General features: G+C 35.4%; 1 protein-coding gene across 2 annotated transcripts in view; it reads left to right on the top strand.

Moving 5' to 3' along the window:
- The window catches only part of LOC125646525 (neuroligin-4, Y-linked-like), a 103,804-nt gene that overhangs the window by 40,232 nt on the left and 39,294 nt on the right, over positions 1 to 24,278 (top strand). The gene's annotated exons all lie outside the window — the stretch shown is intronic.

Below are 24,278 nucleotides of genomic sequence, written 5' to 3'. Positions count from 1 at the left end.
AAGTGATAAACTATATTTAGTTTGATTGTATTATGGGGTACACAATAAAGAGACCATTGGGAAATCTGCATAATGTCACCATAAAGCAGATCAGCTAGACATTCCTTCTTTTAACTGTATTGTGTTATTTAACTTTTAGTTCACCTGAGCTGAAAGCTCAAGTCGGTATTTCTGGTCACCCGTTGTCCGTCTATTTGTCCGTAAAGGTTTCATATTTTCGACTTCTTCTCCAGACGCACAGGTCCAATTTCAACCAATCTTATAAAAAAAAGCATCTTTGGGTGAAGAGTTTTCCAGTTTCTTTAAATGAAGGGTCATGCTCCCTTCAAAGGGGAGATAATCACAAAAATGCAAAAATAGGGTGGGTCATTTAAAAATCTTCTCAAGAACCACTAGGCCAGAAGAGCTGAAATTTACATGACAGCTTCCTGACCTAGTGCAGATTCAAGTTTGTTAAAACCATGACTCCCGGGGGTAAGATGGGACCACAATAGGGGATCAAAGTTTTACATACAAATATCTTCTCAAGAACCACTGGGCCAGAACAGTACAAATTTACCTAAAAGCTTCGTTGAAATCATGCCACTAGGGGTAGGATGTAGCCACAATGGGGGGGGGGGGGGGGGGGTCAAAGGTTTACAAATAAATGTATAGGGAAAATCTTTGAAAATATTCTTCTCAAGAACCACTGGGCCAGACAAGTTGACATTTACCTGAAAGCTTCCTGACATAGTGCAGATTCAAGTCTTTAAAATTTATGGCACCTGGGGGTAGGTTGAACCACAATAGGGATCAAAGTTTTACATGCGAATATATATAGGGAAAACCTTTAAAATATGAGCCACGGTGACTCAGGTGAGCGATTTGGCTATTGGGCCTCTTGTTGGGAGGAAGTTTTGAATGCTTTATGCGTGTCACGATGCGTTCATCGAGAAATGATGGCTTATTACATTGTCTTACATCTCTATGACATTGTAAATTCTAAATATAATGTTCTCGAATTAGATATATAAATTTAAACACAACAATAATGCATTTAAGAAAATTGGTTATGTTCTATGTGAGACTGAAATATATATGTGGCCACAGATTTGGAAGACAGTGTTGGTAGTTTTAATTTTCACAATACATATTCAGATGTAATACTATGATACATGAACCTTATTGTGTTTCTGACTAATATGAAATTGCAATTAATCCACTTTTTAAAAATGATCAGATCTGGATGCGCGCTAATTCTTCTATCGCAAGGACGCAATTGTCACCCGCTTTTTGCGGAAGTGCGTGGTCATTAACTCCCTGTAACAAGCCCTATTAGCATATAATCTGCCAATGAGGGCTTCATATTCCTTGTAAATATAGCTTTAATCCTATTGATACCAAACATGAACTGATGCCACACACAAACTGAATATTCTTTAAATTTGGTTGTTTTATACAAGTTCCGTGAAACAATAGGACTGAGAGAAGATTTCACGATGTATATGCGCATCTTGAATTCTGAAAATACACGTAGGTGTAAATTTACTATATAGGTGTAAATACATTTACAAAATCCACAGTTCAGTGATTTGGACCAGTGAATCAAGTACTTGCGATATCAAAGGGACACACTTTTCTCAAATATTGGAAGGCAAACCAATGTTTTCTTTGAACGAAAGGTGAAGATAACGAACCGTGATCAATCTCATAATTCCTATAAGCAATAAACGTATTCTTGATAAATTCTGTATAATATAAGACATCCCATCTATATACTTGCAGTGTTTGTGAATGGTCGTTCATCGTAAGTTATACTGTTTCTGAACACGCACCTGACTAATACCGTGTACCTTAGATTGCGTTTCAGATGTTCATCTACGTACATTTACTGGGGCTTTTATGAGTTCAAAATCATAAAAATAAAGGAGCCTTCAAAGAAGATAGCATTTTAGCATTACACTAAATACGCTTTGTCATTTCACAATGTTGAAATATCAGGCATATAATTAATAGTGTCTTGTTACATATTACCAAAGACGTTACAACAAAGTTGGTTGCAATTGGTAGCACCTGACAAACATATTTTATACGGAAGTTGAATAATTGGGTATTTAGTGAAGAAAGTTCCAGGCTTTGTTGGCGTAATTTTCAAAGACGGTTTGTCTGCACCTCTAACATTTCAATCATGAGGGAATCTTCGGTTAAAAGCGTTTTGAATTCGTTTTCTAGATACATGAATGTGTCATTGTTATGCTTAATTTTTGAAGCTACTCCCTTCTAACTGGAAAACCAGACATATTTTGATACTCGGCGTCCTTCCTATAATTGTCTATTTATTTTTTAATCAAATGTGGGACAAAGTGATGCATCTTTAGGATATAATATAAAAGTTAGTTAGAAATTTAATTTGAAATACCATTACAGACACGTTTACGTATCTTGGGCGCCTGACAGAAAATTAAATATTCTCATCAAAATACACCAAAACAGTTATAGTTTTAAGACATTTTATTCCACGGAGTTCAAATAAACACGGTTATTGATTTGTTTTATCGGGTAAGAGAAACCCTTAAGAACGTGAAATGTGATTAACAGTGACTTCGTGAAAATAATGTTTGATTCTTGCAATACGTAGCAAGACAATTCTGAAGGTAATTTTTTGGTGTTTAAAAAACTCATATAATCCAACATTATTTAGCCCGCAATTCTGTATTTCCATACCATTGATCCAATAGTACATGTATATCGGATTCTTCACTTTTGCTACACACTATCAACATAGGCTTTTTCTTTATATGAATTATTCTTAAGACAAATTTGTCGGCGTTGACAAATTGGTTTTCCGCTTTCGTTTTGGTCAATGAGCAATATCTGTGTGGCTATTAGCATGGGGAGAATGAAATGCACACAAGATGTTTCCACTTCCAATGCATTACTATACTCTGACATTCTGAGTAAACGAGGTGTCGTGTTCATCGTCTTCTTATTAACGCGAAATGACGACCTACTGATACAAACACATTGAACACTGCATTTTTCTCGCTTGCGTTTAGGTGGCCGTGCAAGTGCATTTGATGATGGTAAGAAAAATCTATGCAGAATAACTTGCACAGCAGGAAGCCTCTCCTCACAGCAGGGCTAGCTTGGCACCGACGCCATCTTTAATCGCGTTTATTCTTTGATATTTTACATATTTCGTGATATAAAAGAGACATGTAATGCATATTCCCATTAGTACAATCGCAAATGCAGACGGTAGAAACCCTTTAATATCTTTGCCATTTCACTTGAATATTATCGAATATAATGCGCGCACTTGCCCCCTGATAGGTTTGTTAATTGGAGATAGACCATTAAAGGTTTAGGAAAGCAATCTTAGTGAACTTGAGCCTTGAATAAAAGAAACGTTAATTCTCATATAATTGGAGATAATCACACGATCGTTGGAAAGAAACATTTCGGTCTCCTACAATATGTAGACCACTGTAATCCTGTCAAACAGTAGACATGTGCACATAACTTTCGATGTTTTGTTAGACAATTGTTATATTGTGAATGCTGTACTTACTGCCACCCATTAAATTCAAAATTCAGATTATGACGTATTTACAAAACATGATTTTGCATTTGGACGATCTTAATTGCGCCTTTGTTGTAATTTTTCCCAATGATTATGCCAACTAATTGATATAATTTTCTGGAATTGATTTTTGCATTCGCGGCTCATTATTTCGGGTTTGTTGCCTCATTTTGGTAAATAAGCGTGCTTTAATTAATCATTAAAGCTTTTGAAATGCTTTATTTATGTTGTCAAAACACGACAAAAGTATTGCATTAAACTGCTGAACATTTTTTGAGAAGTTTTTTTCTTTATTAGTAACGAATTCAATTTGAAGACGATGGTAAGAGTTACTTGATTGATGACATCATACTGAATTTTCCAACTGGAGCCTATTATTTTCTGTGATTTAACTTTGACTAACGTATGGCAGTACCCTGGATTTCTCCTGCTTTGTGACAGAACCATTAATTCTAGGTTTATAGGCAGCGTTGGCTTTGGAAAGTGTGAAGTTGATAAGACTTCTGGGGGAACTCGTCTCGGAGACCACTAATAAGGGAAAGTCTCACGACGTAAAACCCTGTCGTATGCGCTTTTACATTCATTACATATATTTCATTAGTGTATCTATACATCATATGTTGTGCTTAAGATAGCGCAGACTGGCTATGATAAAGGCGAAAAGTGAAGATAATGAACAGTGATCAATTTCATAACTCCTTAAAGGAATTTTAAACTAAGAGTAGGGCAAACACGGGTTCCAGGACATACTTAAGGCCAGCAATATGTCCAATAGTAAACTTTCTTCTGTATTTTGTTTGAATTCATGTGCAAGTTCATGACGACTTGCATTTTTCTTTCTGGGTAATGACACCGTATACGATTAAATGAAGTCCACATTTTCAGTTGATATTAACGAAACAATTGTTTACTGACAAGTCATTTTATTTTGGTCGTTTTGATTCAGAAATGGTTCATTATGGATGATGGTAATGACTAATGATGTTTTCAAATTAAAATCTTAAGAAGTTTTAAAATTCAACTCTTATGAACCGAGAACCTTTCTGATATTCTGTGTTTGTCGTCTGCAAACTGTTCAGATTTTCAATTTCCTCTCTAAAACCATTGGCCCAATATCAACCAAACTGAACAGTCATATGTACATTGAGCAAATGGGATAAAGTAATCAGATTTGTTCAATTAAAAGTCATACCCATTCTCTATGATGAGAAAGTGTAGAATATCATTTACGCAAGTACCGTCATGTAACGTAGATCCCACGTGATTACCAGGGCGGGAACACAGGTGGGGGATGGCGGTAAATTAAACATTTCGTATGAAAATTGCTTTAAAATCTTCTTCTCAAGGGTACAGCTTGCGGAAATGATGTAGACGATTCTTCATGTTGTTCTAGCTTTTCCAATTACGTAATTAATATGCAAGCATCTCCATGTAGTGTAAATTGAGTTTGTTCAAGCCACGCACCAGGACGAGATCACTATATGTACAAGTATAAGGGTAAACATATTTTGGATCATTTGAGATAATTCTATAGAAAGATGCTTCTAAATAAACCCAAGGGAGAGTCTTTCACATACCGGTATTGATATCCAAGTACGTCCTTATGTATAGTATAGATTCGCATTTGTTCACAACATGGCCCCTGGGTCCAGTACTGCATCAAAACAGGAATTAAAAATGGGTTGTTCAAGTGAGCGATGGGCCCACTTGCCTTTTATTTCAATTAATGTAATGAGAGGGAAACCTATATATTCTCAGTTGCGAAAATAAATGAAACTCTCCTTGAAATTGAATATATATATATATATATATATATATATATATATATATATATATAAAGTCAAATACTCAAACTTTCATTTATAGCGCTTTCGCCCTGCGGGCTCGTCAGTCGATTTTTAAACAATGTAAACAAGTTTATAGCACTTTCGCCCTGCGGGCTCGTCAGTAGATTTTATTTTTTGGATAAAAGTTTGAGTATTGGGTTTTATGTTTGGATATAATTTATTGAATGTGTGTGTATATATATATATATATATATATATATATATATATATATACACACACACACACACACATTTATATCTGAATTTTCAACATGGATTTATTTCAATTTTCTTAATTCCAAATGAAATAGTAACAGCAACTAACTGTTCTTGCTATCTGTAAAAGTCGTGAAAATCTGTAAAAGTCGTGAAAATCTGTATTTCTGAATAGAGAATTAGTTTGTGTATGCCTGTATATGTTAGCATGCATGCATATGTATCTCAAATGTATCAAATCTTTAAAATTTGATTGGGTTTTATTTCAAGTGCAAAAGGGTCATTTCCTTAGCCCGTAACTCTCTAAATCCGACATCAATTTTAAAATTTCTTTAAAACATCAAGCAGAGATTTTATCCAGATATCTTTCATTTTGTTATTTGCACAAGTATAGAGTTGCCGTCATTTCTGCTTCTTCGCACATTAAGTAACCACCCATGCAAAACCGTATATTATAGCTTTATATGACGAAAGGTTCGATGATCCAAATATTAGTGATTTAGTTCGATGACATACATGTATTTTGTCGGACCTGATGACCAATGTTGCAAACTATCTTAAGACGGTTAAGTGGAAAGGGAGAGAACTGTTTGCCAGAGAATCGATTCAACAAAACCGATGATGTCGGAGAACACTATCAAATGTTTTTATTCAATATTCACATTGAAAATTAATTATCTGTATTTTTCCTAGGCGCATTAGAGACATCTTGCAATTAACGCTTTGAGTTCTTCCTAGGCTATTGAATCACGGCTCTTACTCACTAAGAACGAATTCTAGCTAAATGCAATTTTAATTTGTGGACATTTTTCGGATGTTGGGTTGAGGTGTCCAAAATCAAATTATAATGAATCGGTTAATGCATGAATTTTCAGTCCGGTTTAAAACGTTATTACTTATTATGAAGTTTTAGTTAGGAAATACTATTAAGGTATAGCAATGAAAACATGTCGACCGGTCTGACATACTAGTATACCGAGTAAAATGTTGGGCGGTTATACATGTACATCTCATTGGTATTCGTATCGAATCCAGCATATTAATCCTCAAATTTCATCACACATTAATCATCAAAGTTCATCACACTGGTTAAAGTAAGTGTTTGCACTGCGGAAAGACAAAACGTAACAAAGAATTACATGTGTAAACAGTGAAAGATACCAGAAAACCTCTATTGACTGGGTTTTGGCATGTTTTGACGAGTCTTTGGATAGAAATGTTGCCAACCCTCAGACTACTCTGTCAGGACGAACACAAGCCAGAAATGCTTGGGTAGGTATAAAGATACATTAAAATGAAACCCCAGTGTTACGTATACTCTCAACCAATCAATTCTGACCTGAATGGATTCAATATTTCTAACGGAGGTACATCGGATATCGTTTAGATACTGTATGTGAACTTATTTTAGCTTGTTTAAGATTATGTACAATCGGAACTGATGCCCTATTTGGAGTACTCATGAATTAGCGTTTCTGGCTTCTATGAAAGGATTCTTTACATACTGATTTTGACTATGCATTAATGTCGTCATAAGGTCCACGTTGGGTGTGACCGGTCAACAGGGGATGCTTACTCCTCCTACGCACCTGATCCCACCTCTGGTATGTCCAAAGGTCCGTGTTTTTCCTTGTCTTGATATCGTATTCTTTTTAAGATTTAGATAAGATTGATCACTGTTATTTTCACGTGTTCATTAGAACAAACCACGAATTGCAGCTGTTGCACCAGCACCACGTGTAAAACATGACGTCACGTGCAGCAGCAGCCAGAATCGAATAGATTTTGATTTGTGTCATTTCGCACATCACAATCAATTCACACTTTATAAATGAGATTTGATTTCGGAGAAAACTGCTAACGATTCCAATAGGGTGTAGTTACTCTACTGCTATGTACTGTGTGCATGACAAAACGATACAGATTCCAGCTGAAAAGATCAAGAGACTAGACTTAATGATAATCTTAATGCAGCTGTAAATTGCAAAATCCAATATCCAGCCTTTTTTAATTTCCTGGCCCTGATACTAGGTCCCCATGATAAATATCTAGGGAGCTTTAACGTTGTAGGAACAGACCTCCGACACTCACATTCTGTGTTGCGTGATCGATGTCTTTTGGTCCTTAACATCATTTTTCTCATTGATTAACCGAGCAAGTTCATTCTTTTAATTGCTAAGTCCAAGGCAGTCGACATCCGAGTGATTCCATTTTACCGAGCCTTTGCTCCGTTACATCCAGGCCCACCATAAAACTGTGACAATTATACTAAGTATGATTATACGAGGCGATTACAGTCTCATTTTGTCTCATTGACTCGTACCTTTAATAGGCATTACCTGAACAGAAACACCACTTTGTGTTACCTTGGTGTAGATTACCAGATCGAAATTAAGGAAGAACAAGATTGCGACGCATATTGAGGATGCAATCAAGGATTAATTGTTTATTTGTTTTTCAAAACTCCGTTATTGATTACTCTCGATCAGTTTCGTCAATTCATTACTGACAATGTTGTGGCGGGAGAGGCAATAAACCTCACACTTTGTACAGACGATAGTGTCTTGTTAAAATGTGTATTAGGGAGGGACCTGGATAAGTAGTTCGTTTAGATATTATATGTAACTGTAACCGCCCTCGTTGACACATCATATCATATAGAAATTGTACATATATCATATTGTAATATCTACTCATTATTATTTAGGGAATAAATGTATAGGGTTTTAGGGCCGATTGTGAAAGAAAAATCATGACCCTATTGTTTTTAAATTTCCATAATACAAATAATACTTGAGACATCCATGGTTATATCTATATTTATGCCCCCTTTGAAAAAGAGGGGGCATATTGTTTTGCACCTGTCGGTCGGTCGGTCTGTCGGTCGGTCTGTAGACCACGTGTTGTCCGCTCAATATCTTGAGAACCATTCACTTGATGATAATGATATTTCATATGTGGGTTAGTTATGAGTAGAAGAGGATCCCTATTGTTTTTCAGGTCAAAAGGTCAAAGGTCAAGGGTCAATCTACTCTGGACATAGGAATATAATGTCCGCTCAATATCTTGAGAACCCTTTGCTTGAAAGACATCAAACTTGGCACACTGGTACATCCTAAGGAGTAGATTACCCCTATTGATTTTGAGGTCACATGGTCAAAGGTCAAGGGTCAAACTGGGCATAGGAATATACTGACCATTCAATGTCTAGAGAACCCTTTGCTTGACAGACATCAAACTTGGTACGCCAGTACATCTTCAGGAGAAGATGACCCCTATTGATTTTGAGGTCACATGGTCAAGGTCAAGGGTCAAACTGGACATAAGAATATACTGTCCGTTCAATATCTTGAGAACCCTTTGCTTGACAGACATCAAACTAAGTACAGTGGTGTATATTCAGGAGGCGATGACTCCTATTGATTTTGAGGTCACATGGTCAAAGGTCAAACTGAACATAGTAATATACTGTCCACTCAATATCTTGATAACCTTTTTGCTTGACGGACATCAAACTTAGTACACTGGTACATTTTCAGGAGAAGACGACCCATATTGATTTTGAGGTCAAAAGTCAATTGTTGAACTGGACATAGTAATATCTTGTTTCCTATATTTTAAGAATTGTTTGCTTGATTAACACCAAACTTGGTACACTGGTACAGCATAAGGAGTAGATGACCCATATTGTTATTTAGGTCACATGGTCAATTCACTCTTGACATAGGAAGATATTGTCTGCTCAATATTTTGAATTGATGATACTACTATCAATTAAATGATGTGTGTGTGTATAACCCTTTTCAATTTTGCACCATGGGGGGGGCATATGTGTTTTACAAACATCTCTTGTTTGTAATTTGACATGTATCTTTTTAAATATGGGTAGTTGTAGATCACAGCTCCATAATACTAATAATGTTGACATCATATGATGAAGATTGCTATCATTACTTTTTTTTTTAAATCAAAGTATGCAGATCCCAGAAATGCTTAAGTAAATTTTGATAAACAATTTATTTAGTGTTATGCACAATATTTGGCTACAACGGGGTGATAGCCAGCAATGAAATGCAGAAATAAGTGAGTACCCTTTCTTTCTCATACAAATATCTATTAAAACAGTGGACGTTTCGTAGAGAAACGTGAATATTGACCAAGAATCCAAAAAATGTCCTTATATTTTTATACCTATCTATTTGATATATGCCGTTATTCAATTCCTCTCTTTAGATTTGTTGGTTTAAAAATTGTGATCAACCCCGAATTGTACAGTATATAACAATGAAACGTGATGAAACGACACAAATATTGTATCCAAACTAGTAACAATACCCTTTTTATTTGGTATTTGTTTGTATGGTTAATGTCCCATTCGAAAAATGTTGACTTACATACATGTACAGATGTCACCAGCTGTAGGAGAAGTGCCACAAATTTTGACCTAAACATGACACTGAAGGTCATAACAGTGGGGGTTCTTTATCGTGTCAACGCCCACCGCAACACATGACATTTCTTTTTAAAATTATAGATGAAAGAGTCGGCACTTTCATTATAGATCCAGGAAGTTGGCGTAGGGACATTCTTTACCTACATGTATATAAACTTCTTATGATTGACGCAGTGCCGATATCGAGAATCGAACCTAGGACCACAAGGTCACGAAGCGAACCCCCTAACCACTAGGCTAGCGCGACTGGTAGTAACAAATATCCTAAAAAAGAATTTACATTTGCCAAAGTTTTGTCAGTAAGAAATCTTTCATTTCTCGATAAAAACATGACCTTCTCAACTCGACATAAATTAAAAACCTATATATCTTTTTTTAAACCAAAAAAAGGGGAGGGGGTCAGTTTAAGCAAGTTGATCACAAAATGAAAACATAAAAATGCTTGTATTATTGTATTATGGGGAATCAATGCAAATTTCCATGCTTCCGTTATTTTCATATTTCCCATGATAAAAACAAGCAGACATTATTCCTTGTATAATATAGTTATTTGGGAGGAAATCAAAGCTTGCTTGTCAGAATATTTCACAATATTTCATTCAACAGTTAAACAAGCCCATAAGCTAAGTGCTGGGGAGGAGCGATTTTCATTCATAATAAACGTAATTCGATTCGTTAGATCCATTAAGTTTATAATGTTTTAAGACATCAGGGATTGAAAATCACTTTACTGTAAGTGTGGATTCATTATAAGAGTGTTCACTGTAACTGTGCTTTTACTGTAATTAGTACAAGTCGTGTTTTTAAATACCTGTAGTGTAGAACGAGAGATAACTCTAAAAAAAGAAGAGAGAATAGTGAACAATTTTACACAGTTATCTCGCTTTGCACATATCACATCTGGAATGGCCAAATCGATAGACAAAAGGCAAAACACGTAATTGTAGTGGATAATTTACTTTTATGGGGCACGTCAAGGCTTCATATTTATTGCTTACAGCTTTTAAGCTGTCCAATATAACAAAAATATGATCTTATATGAATCACTCTTATAACGTTGATAAATATAGGGGTTTTCAATCTATATTCTGTGTTTACTTTGCAATAATGTCATCAATTTTATTACGATGCCGTGATTGTTTTACTTACTGACATTTGAAGTGGAAGCTGTATGTATTGTAACCCCCTATCTATTGTGATGTATTTAGAAATCATTGGGAAACAACGTTGGTGTGTCGTCCCACAGATCAAAGTTTAAAATGTATTGACGCTCTTTCACTGTTTCGCGCCAAAGATAGGCCACGTAGGACACGATACCCGTTGTTTTTCAAAACTTAAGTGAAAAGAAATGACAAACCAAATGACACTACGGAACACGATAAATGAATTTAAAAATAACACTGCCGAGTTCTCTCATGTTATAAAAGTACACGCATATTCCTAAAAAAAAAAAAAAAAAGAAATACATCTATGTCTAGACTAGAAACAAATACCAAACATATATATACACTGCTCATATCAATCATATTATTTTGTAGTGGAGTACTTTGTCAATATGTTTTAGTACATGTAAAATGATGTACATAGGAAATAAGTTATTGATTTGTAATTGAGTGGGTTCACGTGGTTCATGTTCACAAGTACCTATATCGTATTTTTGTTTATGCTAAGGTATACATTGTCGAGAACTCGTGCAGAGTAATAGAATTCATAAGTAAAACCAACAAAAATAAACATCTTCTACATGCAGAAATAGGATATGGTTATACAGTGTGTTTAAAATAGATTTATACAATTTTGAACAGAGTATGCCCTATGAATTAAAAGAGTATGCCTTATGATTTGGAGTTTCAACATTCAACGGTAGTTTGTTTGTTTTTACGTACCGTGGAGAATTAATGGAGTGTGCCATCTGACCTAAACTAACAACATTCAGCGAAGGTACCCTATGACCTGTGAACTCTTTACATTTAACCGAGTATGTCCAATGACCTAGCCTCCACATTTAATGAAGCGTGTCCAATGATCCAGACTTTCAACAGTTATATTCTCTGTGTTACTGATGACCTAAACGCAAAACATTTAACGGAGTGTGCCCATTGCTCCAGACTTTTAACACTTATATTTTCTGTGTGACTGATAGTATTTAAGATGTGATTTTTTCTATCTTTTGTCTGCTGCGTTTGTGTTGCGTATGAACTAATTGAATTATCTTTCTAGACATTTCCCATATCCCCCATAGTTAACTTATTAACACTTTTTGTAATTCATTTTAAGATTTCGTGTCCAAAAAAAGATTGCGTGCCAGACTGAGTTTTTGAAAAAAACGTATATTCTAACATTAATAATCGTCTTCCTACTTATCTAGAAGTGTTTTCCCGTTTATCTCTGGTTGTAGAAATGACTTATGGCTAAATGAAATCGTTCTTTTATAAACAGATCTAGGTGTAAAGAAAGTGGGTCATTTAAAGCGAAATACTGCAGAATTGAGTAGGACGTGTTTGATAACATCGCACATGTTAAGTAGTGACACGTTGTATTAATCGCAACGAAGAAATTTAACTCCTACATATTCATTTATTTTGACAGTTAAGAAGATTTATTCACAATCCACATAATATACATAAACAGTGAAACTTGTCTAATCCAACACGCACTGGGAGAATGTTTTGTCGAAATACAGTGTTTCGGAATAAACAGTGTAATAATAACAATAAAAATACAAAGGGTCGGAATGCCCAGTGAAACGGATTGCGCAGGTGTCGGATTAGACAGTTTTCACTGTAATTATCATCTATACATAAGAAAGATATAGGCAGACTGTGTGAGAGAAAGGATAGAGAGAGAAACTACACAAACATATTTCAATCTCTTCAGTCCTATGGAGATCCGGGATAGAATAAGTCCTCGTTACCCCGTGTTTGTCGTATGAGGCGATTAAATGGAGCGGTCCTTTGGGCTACAAAAACGGAGGCCCCATGTCACAGCAGGTGTGGCACAACAAAGAACCATCCCTGCTCAAAGACCGTAAGTGTCAAGCATGGGCCCAAATTTTGCACCCCTTCACCGATAATGTTGACGTCTCCACTGAAAAATTCTCGAGCAGGACAAAATATGCAACCAACCAACCATCAACCTCTTCAAAGAAAGCCTCTTATGGTTGCATCATGCATATTTATAGTCTTATAAACACGTAAATTCAATACAATATGTTCATCACGTTCTAAACAGGTGTGCTACTCGGCACATATTCCTAAGCGTTGCATTAAGTGGAAACTTGATTATTTTAACGCTGGTCTCTCTTTTATGAAGTTTGGTTCAACTGTATCGTAAGAGAGAAACACGTGGATGTGTTTATTGTGTTTTTGCACATGTAAATAAATAATTTCTACGACCAAAGACTAAGGAAAACACATTTTTTTGTGCGTTTTGAAGTTGTGGAGTGAATACTCAGAAATAACATATCCATGGTAAAACTGTATCCAAAGTGTCACAATTTGCAGAAAATGCCGGATGTGACGCTACCAGTATCATAAGCACATGCGTGCTGCATGTCATAATGTGACAATTAGGAAAACAATTGATACTTGTAATACTTGTTTCTAAAACAGCTTCCTACACGGCCACGCTCATGCGGAAGTCATATATTATGCTCGCACTTTCAAATTCCATCCGCATTTACTACTGGCTGTCACCAGCTTGGCTTCTTTTAATATTAACGTGTATCTTTTCACCTGGAGCTTTTCCACTGAAAATGTTTGTAAAAATCTCTTGGGTAATAACATATTTTCCATGATCGTGTATCTATATGTATCGGATACCTTATAAAACAAACTCTGAATATAAATCTAGCAATAGTCCTATACCACTCTTTTATTTTAACTCGGTATTATAATATAATTGTAAATAACGATCAGACGTTGTTTGTATGCTATGATAGTCAATTATTTTATATTTATGCTACATGTAGATGTTTGACGCGCGCACATGTGTTTATGTGAGTGTGTGTGTTTCTTGAATTCGGCTGAAAATAGGGTAAATGAAAAAAGTACCAATGTATGCAAAAAGCAACGTACAGAATGACTAAATCGTTAACCCCCGAGACAAATAAAAGTGCATGAACTTGGGGAAAAAATCCACAAACAGCTAACTAAGTGAAAATTCTTGTTTTTCAAGAATAATTGCTGTTTCTCCTTGAGATACAAATTGAATTTACCATATATCATTGCTACAATGTATATTTTGGGAGAAAAATTACAACACCGTGAATTGATAAAATTAAATTATATAACATTGGGACTCGGTGATAATTAATTTTCTGTACTACATACATTCCACATTTAGGACATAAACTGGAATAACAGATGACTAAGGTGACTTGAAATTATCAAGAAGTTACACTATTATGGTTTTTGTTTCCGGTACCTTAACAAAAACATCGTATAATTAAATAAGAGGTATATGACCACATCACTCACCTGATCATTTTCTGACGTAAAAATATTAACCTCACTGTAGCCCTGGACTGCAACTACTCCGGGTGTCATAGCATGGGCAAATAAATATTATGCCGTTGTGGTTTTTGTGAAAAAAAATGTGTATGAAGATTTATCCTTTTTATTCCAATTTAAAACTACAAAACCAACTCGTGACCTCACCCTAGGTCCTTTTGCAAGAGGACATTTATTTCTTATTTGTTTGTGGAAACTTAAAATCCTATTCCCAAGAATTTTTTTATTACAAGTTTGGTTTAATATGTCCCGGTGCTTATTGGAAAGAAGTCGAAACTGAAGCAAAGTTATCGGGTTTACTTGAATATATGATTCACGTCAGTTAAGTAAAGATTTCCATTTACTTTTTTATCATTCTTTAAAAAGGTTGATGACTATTATGAAAAGGTTGAAGATAACAAACAGTGATCAATATTACCTTTAAAAAAGAATACGAAATCGAGTACAGAGCAATCACGGACCAGTGGAAACATCAGAGACAGGATAAGAAATCGAGTACAGAGCAATCACGGACCAGTGGAAACATCAGAGACAGGATAAGAAATCGAGTACAGAGCAATCATGGACCAGTGGAAACATCAGAGACAGGATAAGAAATCTACGAGGAGTAACCACTCCTGTTGACTGTCATATTTGCCGTAACCACTCCATCATGATTTCGCAATTAAGTAATCCGTAGTCATAATTAGTAATGGCCTAACAATTGGTATGGTTGGTTGGTTGAATATTGTTTAACGTCCCACTTGAGAATATTTCATTCATATTGAGACATCACCATTGCCGGTGAAGGGCTGCAAACTTTAGGCATATGCTCGGCGCTTACGGCCTTTGAGTAGGGATGTTTCTTTATCAAGTCAAACCTTCTGTTACAAGAGGCCTCGGTTTTGTGGTCTCATCAGAAGAACCGCAGCATTTAGTCGTTTTTTACGGCAAGCAAGGGGTACTGAAGACATATTCTAAACCGGATCCCCACGGGAACAATTAGTATGAAACACGTCAGACTGCATTTCACTTAATGACAGGCTATATTTGCAAATATAGATCATTATAACGACCATAAAATCTAAGAAAAAAAACTATTTGTCAGTGATATTCTTCGATTTAAAGTTTGATCATACGCAGAACATGCTCACGCGTATCGACTCAGTTTGGAGACATAATATCGCATGTATGTGTAAATGGAATACATGAATATGGGATATAGACGATGGAGTATAGGTGAAGTAATTCTGTTTTGTCATAAAGTTGAGTTGTTTGTTTGCCAGTAACATCTATGTTCAGTAAAACATCCAAATATGAAACAGACGTGGGAGACTCTGTGATGTCCTTTATTTACAATTCACTGGCATATATTGAACCAACATATAGATGAAAAAGCCTTTCTAGTTCCATGCTTTGCGTACATTCTTTTTCAATTTTCGTGCTGATTAGAATAGTCAGTTTTCATGCCGTCTATAGATAAATTCTTCTCACACCAAGATGGATGATACACACAGCTATAGCTGGATGGTGGATATAATTTCAATGTAAAATAAGGAAACGCTTATACATGTACGAGTAACAAATTTTTCATTGTTTGTTGTAGTTAAAGTCTAGATGATAATAATTGGAGACTATTCCAGCTGTATATTGTGCTTGTGTACTGCCCTAAGTATATGTATGTAATTATTTCACGAATTTATCCAAAATACAGAGTTTCTTACAGACCTCTTTTAAATCTTCCCTCCGATCTCCTAATTTCAATTACTTTTGGCGCAGTACATATAAAAATTGTAATCAACAGCAAAACGTAGAACAAATATCGTGTAAAAGGTAATTTTAAAACATAAGTGACAGAAAACAATATTGGAATCAACAGTAAAGTTTGATATGAGAGATTGAGTGAACTCTCTTTGGAAAATCTTACAAAGGCCTGTTCACTGACGCAAATGTGAAAATACATGTACCAGCATTTTTGCATAATTAGATACCAAATTCTCCAGCACTTTTATTCTACGGATTATTGTGACCTTCAAATGTCTTTACATTGTATAATGCATGTCAGATAATCCTGTTTTCAGATGAGATAATTATCCTATGCATTATTTGATAATTGGGTTTTCTGTTGAAAGTAAGGAAAGTGTTGTGAAGACGGAGTATTTACAATTCTGCAGCCTAAAAGTCGTACTGGTTTTTGGGGGGTTTAAAATGTTCGATATTAAAGATTCATTTTCGCAGAGACTCTTAAATCTGAATTGCTAATCCTGGGCATTCTAAGAATCATCACGAATGTTTATTGATTGGCAACTAAATCCAAATATTTGGACGAATAATTTAACGACAGCCAAAGAATGTGTATCGCCACAATGATAATTAAGTAGTGGATATTTTTGTGATGTTGCTTGAGAAATGGGTGGTCTATTGCCTTGATTCAAAGCAGTCACTCTGCAGGTTTTTTTTTTAACCGTATGCTGTTAAATAAACTGCACACATTAAATATCGAACACGTGCAATAAATGTTTCACAAATGTGCTGTTTTCACGCAAAAATGGACAGGGTTGATAGATAAAATTTTACCGCCGTACATCGACTTTTATAATCCTAGCATATGTTGTACGCCTTAATCTGCTTTGAAGAAACATGGATTCAAGTTATAGAGGAATTGAATATTTCTTGTAACATGTACTTCATGCTAGGAGGCAGACGTTTTGTGTTACCACAAGCCCCGTATCATAGGCGTTCCTTCTCCTACAATTAGATCTCCATGTTTTATTTCATTGTACCACTCTATCTCTGTTTTCTTGTCAGTACAAGAACAAGAAGTTCAGCTCCGATCAGGATAAAGTTGAAGAAAGACTATCCCGAGAGACCCGTGTGTTTCATGACTTAGTCTCTTGATCTGAAATCCATTGTTCACATATGGACACTAACAGCAAAGAATTTGGAGAACTGCATCTAAGCTAATTATGTTTTCACACCCCACACCCCCATTTAAAATCAGATGCGAAAACCACGTTCGTTACTTAAATGAATACCTTGGTATAATCGAAATTTGGGGCATAAGTTTTTGATTTGTCAGTTCGTATGCAATTTTAACGTTGGTCATAACGTATGAACTGCTTTGGTAAATGAAAGGTCAAATCGTCATTCCAGGTGAAGGTTGCATTCCTATACAAAGATGTCAATATGAAGTTCATAGATACGAAATTAAATTGCTACAGGAACTTTTCACATATTTATTCTATGTACATGTAGATATACTACATAGGAATGTGGTTATAGTATACTTATATCAAATAAATATGTTACAAGTTCCTTCAAGTTTAGCCACGACGATCGGGGCAAAGCGAATCACACCCCCCCCCCCCCCCCCAAATCATGACATCTAATTTTTACAATATGCATTAAATTTACACCAGTATCAGCATCATGTCGTATGGTGTAACTTGAGATTGTTTTCCGGAGGGGATTTAAAATCACTGTATATTGAATGCTGAAAGTATTTCGGACTTTTTGGGGAATGGTTGCGAACGTAGTAAAGGTAGATCATGGCGGAAACGTGAGGCCTCGTACACACACACACAAATAATTAGTAAAGTTAAAAACTTTAATTTGGTAGATTTTGTACGGAGGTACAGAATATAAATATATCTGAAAGTAAACTATGCTTTTGCCTTCTCTGTATACAAATATTCAAATTTTATCCAAACACAGCATTTCATACATACACGCACTTCCCCTTAAATCGCAGTATTCAGACCTGTTAAATCTTATGCTATCATATCATCACATAAGCTACTGACAAACAAGTTGATGGTACGGGGGTTTCAACATTCTCGATTGAAGTCAGCATTTCGCAAATTCTATGGTCGTTATAACGATCTAGTTCGTCAATACAACCTATCATTGGGTCAAATGCTGTCTGACTTGTTTCATACCGATTGTTAGGCCGTTCTAGGCACACTGATTTTGATTACGGATAACTCCGTTTACCTGATCAGGATATGGGGCTCACGGCGGGTGTGATCGATCGACAGGGGATGCTTTCTCCTCCTAGGCACCTTATCCCACCTCTGGTGTGTCCAGGGGTCCATGTTTGCTCAACTAGCTATTTTGTATTGCTTACAGGAGTTATGAGATTGATCACTGTTCGTTATCTTTCATTTGAAAACAATAGACAAATACTACAGGTATTGATTAATTCAATTTATTTATCTGCAATTATATGTCAGGTTATTTTAGTGTCGTTTGATGGTTAGATAATTCCTATCAGAAACCCCTGTATTATGGTCTCAGTTGCCATGAGGTAATTTCCAGTCAACATTTGATATAAAAATAATATTTTCCGAAAAAAATGAAGAATGATAATATAATACCAGTATACCCTAGTTGTGGGAAAAGGTATGCCATGCTAAAGCTATCCGCCTGGGTTCTTATCTTGATTTTGACATGGTAATTCAGTGCATATCTGTTCGTTTGGTACATCGAACGAAAATCACAAATATTTTGTCTATTCATTCATTCACTAACCAGTTGCAGAAACGCTTTTTAATTCAATTAACTTTTTTAAAACTCGTCAATTCTCATGTTTATACAACGTGAAGTGGAAGATAGCTGTCGGTTAAATTAAATTAAAATTTGTGAAAATGGACCCAGATGTAATCCACTATCCCAGAATATTGCCATCGTGTTTGTTTTATTTTTATTTTTAGTTCTCAAGATGGTTGCAAATACTGCGGCATTTTGCAGTTGATACACGATGCCTTGTAATTTCACACCGTATTATTACTTACAGCGCTACAGTATTTGTCTATACTAATACTTCCCGGATCGACAAATATAAATATTGTGTCATGGTGCGGTATACGTTTTCATTTGATCTTGGCAGTACTTTAAATCAGACTTACAATCATCTAACAAATAAAATATTGATCACATATGAGATGTTCAGCCAAACGGATCCCAGGATGCGCTATCAATGGCGTTCCACGATTCCTGATTTCGAAGGACACGTATCTTCCATCAAATGAAAAGAAGTAACTTCCTCACCTCATAACACGTATAAATGATTTCTCAGATTTGACTGGGGTGTTCCATTATCACCCACACGTACGGTCACTTCACCCCCTCTATGAAGTGTTCACAAACAGATCATTGTTCATATGATGTGTTTGTGGAAGGCTTACATAGGCTGCAAGCCTGCTGCCTAATCCATTTATGTTTCATACATAATAAAATATTGTTTAAATTAAATTGTTCATATGCTATAATTATCAATTTTTCAGGCTATGCATATTGCCGTGAAAACATAGGGCGTAACTGTAAAAAGGAATTAGGCTGTCTGGCCTTTAGTTTCTCCCGGTTGTATTTTTATCGGGTCCTGCATTGATTGTCTAATATCTATACAGTCTTTAATGAATAAATTAGCAAAATGTCTTCTTTATCTGTCCTCCGTGGTCATTTTTGGATTTGAAAGTAATGCATACATAAGGATATCTAGCGCTTATTTAGTCGACAGAGGCAGTGAGCACGAAAAATATAATAAAACTCAATAATGGACATTACAATAAAGCATTATCAAACAGTCGGTATTCCACACTACACTGTGTGCTCATTGTGTTCTGTTGACGGCCATGCAATAACAGAAGGGAAAATGCGTGAAAGAAAGACAGGACTTTATAGAAACACCATCAAATATTCCGGAAACAATATCTCTCATTGTGTCTGTCGTAATAAGGCAGGCTTCGTGATCGGAAGTTCCTCACCGAAGCAAGAACGAAATACGTCGTGCGTGTACCTACTGCAATCAAATCGCTCGCAGGCCTTGACGCAAATTTAAAACAATCCTAAACGTCAACGGGGCATACATTGCATATATATGTATTCGTGTTTTATTCGATTATGAATCAACTGATTTAAAAAAATATATCATATTAACAATTCAAGAATGGTGCTGATATAGTTCTTAGCAGGTCATATTGTGAAAGAATACCCATGGGGTTTTATAGGTTTATAGTTTTCGCGTTTTATCCATTACTTGTTTCTGAAGAGTGAATATTCGTCAACACCATCTCAGCTTTTATGTCAATGCATTTTTATGAGAATAGATAAAATTTACGATTGTTGCAGTTTTGTATGTATTTGTTATTCTTTTACTTATGGGACTATTTAAATTTCGTTCCTTCATCCCTGGGATAAGACATTATTCGTATGACCGTACTCTCGTATGGACCTATGTAGTTTACTGTATGTTTCAATCCATTAAACACACAGTCTATACTACCTTTATACCATTCCATTGATGTGATGCTTCAGTAATTTTAAATTAAGGATTCACAGAATTGCATTTTGACTTCAACTAATGATATCCGTATTATGTAGAAAAACAACACCTGAGTGAACCTTTGTAGTTTTTCATACGACAGCGAGGGAGGTTATTATGATCTAAAATCAACACTTATCTTTCTTTTAATTAAAAGTCTGGTTTTGAGAGTTCATTTTCGAACTGAAATTAAACGTTCGATCTATATACCCTTTAGACTGCACTCAAGTCCATTTTCGAGGGGAAAATTGTGCTGTAATTAAACCTTCAGTCTATTCACCTTGAAGACAATATTTCACTGGAATTATGGATGCCATGTTGACATAAATCTGAGAATGTTGTTTACAAAAATTGCATTTGGACATGGATTGAATTCAATATCGCATGCAAGTATATTTAAGTTGTATGTGACAACCCCCCCCCCCCCAACACACACATAAAACATGTGGCATTTAACTGTGGACGCGACAAAGTCCAGACTTTTTGGGTGCCTTTCATAATAGTGTTATTGAGAAAAATTAGAATTCATACATATGTATGGGTTGTTTTAAAAATAAAAACGTGAAGACACCGAACAGTGATCAATCTTCTAAACCCAATATAGAATATAAAAGTAAGGATAGGATAAAAACAGATCCCTGGACACACCAGAGGTGGGATAAGGTACCTAAGAGAAGTAAGCGTCCCCTGTTGACCGGTCACACCCGTATGAGCCCTATCTCTTGGTAGGGTAAACGAAGTAATCCGTAGTCAAATCAGTATGTAAAAAAGGGCCTAGCAATTGATATGAATGACACATTAGACAGCATTAAACCTACTGATAACTTTTATTTGATTAGGATAACGAGCATAGAATTTGCGAACGGCTGACTTAAAACGAGATTGTTGAAACCACTGTAACATTAACTTATATCTCAGTATTCTACTTCGATTTAAACATTGATCATACGCAGAATATGCTTTTGTATATCTAATTAGACATAAACACCACATGCAAGTGATAATGGAATATAATATTAAACATGTAAACATGGTAAGTCAACGATAGAGAAGCTGATGTCATCCCGTTTGTCATAAAGTTGAGTTGTGTTTGCCGTTAACATCTATGTTTAATAAAATATGAAGAAGAAGAGGAAGATTCCGTGCCGTTTTTTTATTCACTTGGATATATCAAATCGACATATGAATGAAAATAAATGAGTATTGTTAATAGATAAAACGTCGTCGATTTATCTAAATGTCGAATTGAAGGCCACAGCACGTGCTCTTTTGTTTTCATTTATTAAAATTGTAAATAAATTCTGCCTCACAGGAATGTAAAAACAGGTCAGCTAATGAACAAGCACAATTCGTGTCCATGGAAATTCCAACAGACTGTTGGAAGACCTGATCATCAAAGATGATTGATTGATTGTATATTGTTTAACGTCCCTCTCGAGAATCTTTCACTCATATTGAGACGTGACAATTTGAGACGTACTACGAAGATATCGTCACTGAGGAAACCCAGCATCTTTTGAATATAAACTTTAATCTGTATTGTATAGCTTATGGCGTCTGTAGAATTATGAGAACAATCCTGTAAAACTTAGTTATACCCATATTGCACCATTATCATACGGAAGGGAAAAAAACGCCTTAGGATGATTGTTCCTATAACCACGCTGCATACATAGGAGATATTCTCCTAGGAATTGTTTTTTTAAAGAAATACGTACTCCTGCTTTACAGTGAGGAAAGATTATGGACACAGATTGGCAAGCTCTAATTAGATGCCAATGTCATTCGATCTCTCAGCTAAGAAAATTACTAGTAATAAATAAATTTATAAAAAAACAAAAACGAATCTACCAATTTTAGTCAGAACTTGTATGAGATAGGAGTAAATATTCTAATGAAGATAATAAGATAATTTATTCTATTAGGATCATTGTCTCTTATACGACAATGCTGGGATTTCCTATGGATTAAAATCTCTACAAATCTCACATACGATTGTCGTCTTTGGAGGCTGGTAATTATAAATCTACATGAGTGCGCGAGTTTAACACAGTATGAAAACCAGGAAACATCCCACCTGATACATTATGACCCTACTTAATATCACTTTTACAAGAGGAAACAAAAGTCTGAACTTTGTCGTATCCAGAGTCAAATATTACTCTGATAAAAGCAATAAATGCAATGCTGTATAGATGGGAAGTTTTATTTGTTGTTGTACACCCTGCGATATTTATTTAAATCTTTGGCATAATCTGAAAGAGGACAAACGTTGTCAGTCTAAACGACACACTATCATATCAAGCCATTGTTTGAGTTGATACATGTAAGATATCATTATCCTGCAGCTAACTAAATTGATTTAAGAATTCATATGTTTGCTGCACAAATGATATATGTTTGGATTCTGAATGCATAATCCATCAATGTGGAAGTTTAAAAATAAAGAGTTTATTAGACTGCTAAAACTTTATCTACGAAAAGAGATCATAAATCATATCATTTACAGTATGAAAGAAAACTTCATCAACATTAAGATAAAAAGACTTGCGAACAGAACTTTAGGTACCGTATCAACCGTCTAAAATCGTTCTTGGTAATCTTATGGCCAACGTTTTGTTACAGATTACTTCTCACTGATCTGATGAAAACGAAACAAATATGATAACGACTTGTTACCAATATTGGCAGTATATACAAGTAACAACCCTTAACCAATTGTCGCCAGGAAATGACATGTCAATATCATTGTATTTTTTTACCGATTTCTACTGCATTCAGACTGCCGTGCGGTATACATGGTTTCTTATATATAGTGTTCCCTTGAGCTTATTAACAAGTATAATGTGAAGGTTTCAGGGAGGTTTTTTCCCGGTGCCAAGATGGACGAAGCGGTAACGACCATGTCTGACAAGAAATTGTCGTCCGATTGCCGTGGGAACGAATATAAATATTTTTTAGCTGGCATATCATATATCGATCCCCTTCAACTTTAAGAAAAATACAACAGTATGTCATTGATATCAAGACAAGGAAATAGCAGTCTCATTTGGAATGAGTCGGTACATTTGGTGAGCACTTAGAATGCAAACACTTCAGAATACTTACCCGTAAATGCTTTCTTTAACCACTAGGATATTGTTATTAGGTTTTCACAGTAAAAAGTCAAATAGGACATTCTCAATTATTCAGACCATTCCGTTAATTTTATTAGATAAACAGACTAACACTCCATAAACCAAAAAGTACATATATCAATAAAACGATTTTCTCCCTTCATATCGACCTATGGTGGCCTTATAACTCTTAACCGAAGCAATTTCTTATTCAAGAGAACAGCATTCGTTTAATGCATTTCAATACATCTAATCAGAGCACGGTCTACGTTACGTACATGGTCGTCGTTTGA

The sequence above is a fragment of the Ostrea edulis genome, chromosome 9, assembly GCF_947568905.1.
Source record: "Ostrea edulis chromosome 9, xbOstEdul1.1, whole genome shotgun sequence".
In the NCBI taxonomy this organism is placed as follows: Eukaryota; Metazoa; Mollusca; class Bivalvia; order Ostreida; family Ostreidae; genus Ostrea; species Ostrea edulis.
Note: the sequence above shows the minus strand (reverse complement) of the source record. Positions and strands in the feature narration are given on the sequence as shown.